Raw genomic sequence first — 7978 nt, 5'->3', positions numbered from 1 at the left:
ACAAACAAATCTGTGCCTCAGTTTCCCAGGCAGAGTGTCAATACCACAAGGTCCCCCTGTGGTTTCTGAGTCTCTGCTCCAGTGGCTCCAACAAGGGAATGCAATCCCAAGAGGTCACTTCATCCTCACCCCACGTTGGATGCCCACAAGTAACACTGCACAGGGTGCGCCTTGGTCAGGCCACACAGTCTGGGTGAAGAATTGACTTAAAGTTGTTGTCCCCACAGGAATTAACACATTCCATCCTCAGGCTCCACTGTTCAAACCGTAAAAGTTTAAGGGAACTTCACAGAAAATTAGGTCTCTGTTGGAGAGTGCTGAGGCAGAGCCTACTAAAATATTCATCCACAACTTCTTCATTATAGAGTTCAGCAGTTTCTTTTCCATACATTAACACTGTCAGCCACAAGTGAAGCTGGAAGGAAGGAGGAAGGTAATGTAGTCTTACATAAAAATACTAACTGTTTATTTTAACATTGTTTTTTACTGAGTAAAGTCAAAACATTTGGTACTTATTACACTTAAAAAATACAAGGTTTCATTTCATTTGCAGCAGATTTATTCAGTTTAATTCAGTGTGAATTATATAGATTCCATAGCAAATTGACCTATTGTACTTGCACCAGTTTTCTTGACAATTCTGCCTGAGAGTTTTCTGATTGCTCTAATGCAAAATATCCTGCTTCACTCTTGTAGAGTGTCCTTTTTGGCATCTTTACCTGTATTTAACAGTTTTCTTTGTGTTTATGTAAAGAAAAGGACAGTAAGTGGAATTCAGGTTTTTCTTAAAACACATGCTGTTAAATTTTGTAAATATCCTTACAAAAGTATCTAAAAATCAATCTAAACTCAGTCCTGACATACTTCAGGAAACAACTTTTTGAAGTCCAACATCACCAAAACCATTACACAACTGCAGACAATTTCTCTGGCTTAACCATGGGGATGTAAGTAGAGCATTTTCATCTCTGCCGAAAGCATCCAAATTGATATAGAAAACATTCTCATGTATAAACTTGTATATTAGGACACATTCATCTCACAGTGCTATGAAATTTAAGACGTAACTGCAGATGGAATATTTTGTTAGATACCACCTGCCATATGATCTACCAGTGGCTGGTCACAGCATCACAAATATCTTACAGGTCTCCTTTAACTGCAAATATGAAAAGGGTAACATCTTAATAATTGTATACTTTCATTTTGTTATATGTTCTTCTAAAAGCTAACTGTATGTCTGCATAAATATATGAAGTTAATAATACAAAATACCTACAGATCTTCACTAATCTCAAAATATTTATCCACAATCTCTTTGTTACAGAGCTCAGCGGTTACTTTTCCATATATTTTGAGTACAAGACAGATGGCATTTCACAGTAGCAACCAGATGAGATATCACATGGACAAATCCGTAATATATGGTAAATACAAGTCCTTCCCTGACTGCGGCAGATCATAGCAACATTTTCCCCAAATTCTTGTGTTGTTTTCTAGTGGTGCAATATTTCAAAGCTTTATTCAGACAGCAATTATCAGTCTCTTCATTTCAAAAGACGTGTCCTAAACCAAAATTGGTTTATGATAATCTCAAACATTTAGCTGGTCTGGTGGTAGTTTCTGTCTGAAATGGGCTAAACTCCACAGACTGAACTGGAATAACAGCACACAATGTGGCAGTCCAAATCCACATTTAACTGCTCTCTAGCAACGAATGTCTGCAGAGACACCCATCAGCATGCAAAATTTATAATGTGGAGAACTAATGCTTCCAAAAATAAGGATACAAAATTGCTTACTACTCAATACAGTAAACTAACACCTTCTGTGTAACAGAGCAGGTTTAAAATAAGGTTCCATCAGTTTCACAAAAGATGTTAATTTACTTCAAAAATAGTCTGCACACATATGACTCATTGTACACAATGCTGATTTTCCCACTTCTACAAATGACTCCAGTCCCTGAAAAATTTCTCAAATAATAAAAATGTGGCAACCAGGCAAATACATGACTGCCTAGCTACAGGGATCCACATGTGTATGATTTTTTCCTCTAATTCCTGCCACTGCAGGTTTTAAAACACTGGTAAGTACATCATGCTGACTGCCACGATAGGGCCACAAAATAGAAAAGGTCACACAAGATATTTCTCAAATATTTTATTTCCTATAAAGTCTTCAGTGACTCAAATGGGAACTTGAAAATGTGGGGGAAACTAAATGTTGATGAATGACAATGTATCTATGAAGAAAAGAAGCAAGTTAATGTATTTGTAAAACCCATAATTGCCTCCGAGAACAACCTTACCTTATTGCATTCTGGCGATCCCAGCTCCTGAATGGTGTTAGTTTCTCATTAGGAAGGTTTTGCCCTTCATAGGAACATTTTCCTCTAATTTCACATGAGGATTAAAATACAGCTCTGTAGAAAGTCTGAACAGCACTTACAAATGACAGTGGGTGGCAAGAAAAACTCTTTACAGCTTAGCTCTGCGAGTAGCTTTGTTTGAAGTAATTGTATGTATGTATGTAAGCTCTCAAGACTAAAGCAATGGAAATGTCTGTTTTCCTCTGACCTTTTGACTCTATCCTGTTAAATAGCAAACTGATTTCTCCACGGTAATGATAGCTGCCAATATTTCTTTTTTTTTTCCCTACTAGACATTTCACAGTTTTAATAAACCAGTTAATTGGAATCAATTTTCATTTCACAGGATTATTGTCACCTTCCTTGTATCTCGTTTCTATTCTGTATTCTTAATTCTTCCCAGAAATGCTGTCAAAATGTTTACTCACAAAATACACAGAAGTAAAAAAAAAAAGCATTTTCACAAGATATTTCAGTCAACATGCTCATGGAGTGTAAGGTACATACATATATATGTATGTATGCATGTACATATACAGCTAAAAGTTTCTTAGGTTACTGAGATTTTTCAGGTCCGCTGATTTCCAGGCAAACTGTAAGTCCTCAGTATATCTAAAATTCCTGTAGCCTCTCTCACATAGTTTTAGATGAACTCAGGTGGCTAAATATAACACTGTGCAGCTTAAGAAGGACAAGGAATTACTGGAGGGAGTCCAGCGAGGGCTATGAAGATGATGAGGGGCCTAGAGCACCTTTCTTATGAGGAGAGACTGAGAGAGCTGGGTCTGTTCAGCCTGGAAAAGAGAAGGCTGAGAGGGGATCTCATCAATGTTTATAAATATCTCAAGGGTGGGTGTCAAGAGGATGGGACCAGACTCCTTTCAGTGGTGCCCAGCAATAGGATGAGGGGCAACAAGCACAGACTGAAGCACAGGAGGTTCCATCTGAATATGAGGAGAAACTTCCTTACTTTGAGGGTGCCAGAGCACTGGAACAGGCTGCCCAGAGAGGTTGTGGAGTCTCCTCTGGAGACATTCAAAACCCACCTGGACACATTCCTGTGCGATCTGCTCTGGGTGAACCTGCTTTAGCAGGTGGGTTGGACTAGATGATCTCCAGAGGTCTCTTCCAAACCCAACCATTCTGTGATTCTGTGAATTCTGGAAATTCAGATTAAATGCTCCAATCAACAACATTCCCTGAAAATAAAGTAAAAATAAGCCAATAGCTTTCTTGACTATAGTAAGCACTGTGTTCTCCAAAATACTTTAGAACAGTCTGTATAAATAAGTGAATGAATTAGTAATAAAAATATCTGACTGCCTAACGCTTCTGATCATCATTAACACAGGTCTCTTCAGCTACCTTCAGCAGAAAATTTTAATCAGAAGAGTGTTTGGTTTCTTTTCTTATCCCCAAATAATTTCTATTTCTAGTGCTTTTCATTTAGCCCCCTGGTCATTGAAATGTTGAAGATCCATCATATGGCAGATTGGTAAGTAGTATTCAGAACCTGCCTTTCCAGGGGAATATGGTGCTAATAGCACACATTTAATGTCAAGTTCTTTATTGCTAATTTTGACTCAGTTCTTCTCTCCTTTGCTGTCTATGTCTTTGCACTTTCATTGCCTGCCAACTGTTAAATAAATATTTTCTGTGCTACCAGGAAATACTTTCAAATGATTACCCACTTAAGATTAATACCTTCATTTCCTTCTTGTGTGGTGCCAGACCTCTCTTTCTCAAGCAGCCATTACATTTCATCCACTGGATACATATTTAAAGTAGCAAGAGCAGGAAAAGAGAAGCAAGTCCATTACTACAAACAACTCTGCTAATATCGATTTGTTGGTAACTCTGAATACATACAAATTTGTACTCTTTCAGCAATTTCTTTGTGCAAATGTATTTCCAGATGAAGTACACTATAGCAAATGCTAAAACTATGCATGATTCTTCAATACACATAGCTGAACCAGCTAATATTCAGTGTTTCAACCCTGATGTGGTGCTCAACTATTTCCATTTCTCTTTACATTTTTATTACTCAAAAAACATACAGCAGACAGGTATTTTTTTAAATCAGTATTTACAGAGTTAAAAGAAATAACTAGATTTAGAAATTCTGCTTTCTCATTGCATGACACACTGCTTGTTCTTGAGAACTCAACAGCATCCCTGAGTATATTGGTTGAAATTGGCTGAAAGCACTGCTGCCAGCAACTTGTCTTGTTTTATTTACCTCATTTACACCTAAGCATAGAAACTATTGCCTTCAGCATGAGAAACATCTTTAGAACTGTTGACATCTCAAGACTCATTAACTTCTACTCATGGACCACATTTGGTTTGGGCATATTTAAGATTTACATAACAATGCATTAATAACTGCAGTCTTAAACATCAGTATGCTTGGAATTACAAAAATAGCCATAAAAATAATTCAAGGCAACATATTTCACTTTCTCTGACCTTGTTGACGTAGCCCTAGCCCTGGGATTACAAAACGACATCAGACTGTATCATATAACATCAGTTTCAAAAAATACAAAAAAAATTAACTCAAAATTTAATTTTTATATATTTATGAAACAAACTAAAATTGAATATGATATACAAATGGAAAGCATGAAAACTAAAAATAAATGGCAATGAAAAATGGTGCAGCTTCTAAGAACTTCTTTTTGCCTGGTTTTTCATTTAGATGCCAAGCAAAACTGGATGATTTGTAGAATAGATTTTTAGTGTCAAAAATGCAACCAAATACTGATTAAAAACTGGGACTTTGTATTTCACAGTTAGGCTTCCCATAAAAAAATACCATATAGCTACTGACATTTTTACACTGTGGCATTCAAATGACTGGCTCCTTTCATATCTAGATGTTCCTGTGGTTGGGCTGTATCTTTTTTCTCCAACTTTAGGCAAAGATTGTGTTTAATGAAACAAAGAAAACATAAAACTACTTTGAGAAGGCACTATATTGGGCACGATGTGCAAGCAGAGAATCTAATGAAAAGCTTGGGATCGTTTTTATTTGAGGCTACTCAGACGATTCCTTACAGGCCTTGTTTGGAAAATTAGTTCTTCTGATATCATAGAGAGAAAAATACCTACAGTCTACAAAAATAAGTGATAACAACAGAAATGGTAGGTTAGAAGAAAATGGCAGGTCGGGGTTGCAAGGCTTTGTAATGCGAAGGGAGAGAAAGAGAAAAAGAAATAATTAAGAATATCAGCGGTGGTAGATTTAGGAGGCAAACCTTGGGTTCCAAACCTTTCCTAAAGTCTGGATTGCTTCTGTGTAGGAGTCTGAGATGCTGAATTGCAAAGAATCATATGGCAAGGTCCACTGTCACTCCTCTAAGTTTAGGGGCTTGTGGGAACTGGTGATCTTAGTCATCCACTCAAAAGAGCACATCGCCATTCACCTGTGTCTCTGACCCTCATGTTCTGCTTCAGCTGTATCATCTTAATGACTTATTAGTATGCAGTTCAGCTACTAAGTATTCTATATAAGCAACTACAGTAAAATCCAACTTTAAAGGGATTTAAGATAATATAAACATATATAAATGGAAATGTTTTCACCACATTAACAAAGATACAGTGACCAGAAGTCCAGCATGCAGCTAATTTCACGGAAAACAAATTATTTCAAGAAGTTGCTGCCTTTTTTTTTTTTTCTTCTTCTGGTTCAGGATTGCATTGACTGAAATACATATATCATGTGGAATAAACAGGGCATGCAGCAGATGCATTAAATTGGCTCACTGAGAGATTTTAAAACATAGTCATGATTAAGGAGATATCAGCAACTAAAGTGACTCTAATGGGACTCCCAAGTACTCTTAGTGAAAGATTATTTAACATTTTTATTGATTAATCGAACAATGATATTCATGTAAAGCGTGCCATTAACAGATGACTTTAATAGAGGGCGGCATTACTTTCCTGTTATAGATCAATTTGATTTGCCTTGCAGTCAAACAAAATAATTCCATTGTAGCTAACTGCACCATAGTACATCTGGAAAAAAAGGAATATGGGCTATATGTTCATGTTAAGAAAAAAGCCCTGGAAAGCAGTAATCACATCAGAACATGCAGAAAACTGTTCGAATAGGAGAGCTTGGTGAAATGGTATAGCAAAAGGGATTAGCAACAACTTTTGGGCGTCTGTAAAGAGGAATGCAAAGTAGAAGGTAGGTAGCTGCCTCACCTCTGTACATCTACTACTATAAAACTATTTTGATATAATTTGCTTCCTAATTTGGTGTATCTACTTACAATATTGGAACACTGAAAAGTGTTCAAAGGAATGTCACAGAAAGTGATCTAGATGCTGAAACGTTAGCATTGTGATAGGTGTCTTACAGGGCTTGGGATATCCAGTTTGTTGAAAAGAATGTTCACAGCTAATTTCATTAGTGCATCCTGGTACCTGTAAATGGAAAAGACATCCAAGAGTAGGTGCTAGTCAGTCTCCATGAAAAGATGTAGTAGGACACAGTGACTCGAACTTTACTTTAGACAAATTGAAAAGTGATACAATTTTTGAGTTGCGAACAAGTCATACAGCTGGCTGATCTCATCACAAGTCATCAACACATATATGCTAAAACCTTGAAATCTGTGAATGTATCTGTTCTTCCATTCTTCTCTTTCCTTGTGGGACATGATAAATGTTTCCTGAATTGTTCTCCATATACCTGTAAGACATGCTGGAATGGTTTAGCATCTCTGAATTGCCGGGGTCTGTGCATTGCCACTACCATTCCATCCCAGTGTTTACAACATAGGTATTAGGCGAGATGAATCCCAGCCATACACCTCACGGCTCCCATGATGAAACTGGGGAAGTACAATAAGGAGCATTTCTGACATAATTACTTTGGTATTAGGCAGGTAACAAATTTCTCTTAAGAGTTCATAGGAGGGCTCCCTAACTCAAGGCCTTCTGGCACACACGTGCCCTGGCATCAGACAGGCTCTGAGACTCACCGCTGGGGTCAGCATTAACAAAACGAAAGCAAAAATTTCAGAATAAAAACCACGTGTAAAATTTAGCTATACTTTTGAGGTGTAGCTGCAAAATGCGCTCATCCAAAAGGTACTTACTTAGGCACAGGCAACACCAATTGACTCTAGAGTGAAGATGCAGCCTTGGGATGCCTGGGACAGGGATGGAGACCTCAGTTGTGTGAAGCAGTTCTCAGAAACCCAAACTTCAGATCTTAAGACTATCATGTCTACAATTATGCTAAAACCTACCGTATTGCGTTTATATGAAGTGTGGGTGTTGGCAGGTGACGTGCCACGGTGATGGGAGTGAGACCTGGCACAGCCACGCCTTGGTCAAAAAACTGGGTGCTGCCCACGGGAACGGCAGCTGCCTTCAGCGATGGCTGTGAAACTCTGAGGAAAGCCCACGGACGCTCACACGGAGCTTTATTTTCCACGGAAGACGCGGTGCGGAAGAAAGGCCGCCGGGCAGCGAATGAAGCAGGGACGAGCGCACCCGGTGGCGGGAAGATCAGCCTTGCGCAGGCTTCGCCTCGGAAACGCGGACAAGAGCCTCTCACAAGCAGGCAGCTCCGACCCACCG

Source organism: Caloenas nicobarica, chromosome 3, assembly GCF_036013445.1.
Source record: "Caloenas nicobarica isolate bCalNic1 chromosome 3, bCalNic1.hap1, whole genome shotgun sequence".
In the NCBI taxonomy this organism is placed as follows: domain Eukaryota; kingdom Metazoa; phylum Chordata; class Aves; order Columbiformes; family Columbidae; genus Caloenas; species Caloenas nicobarica.
This window is presented reverse-complemented; position numbering follows the sequence as displayed.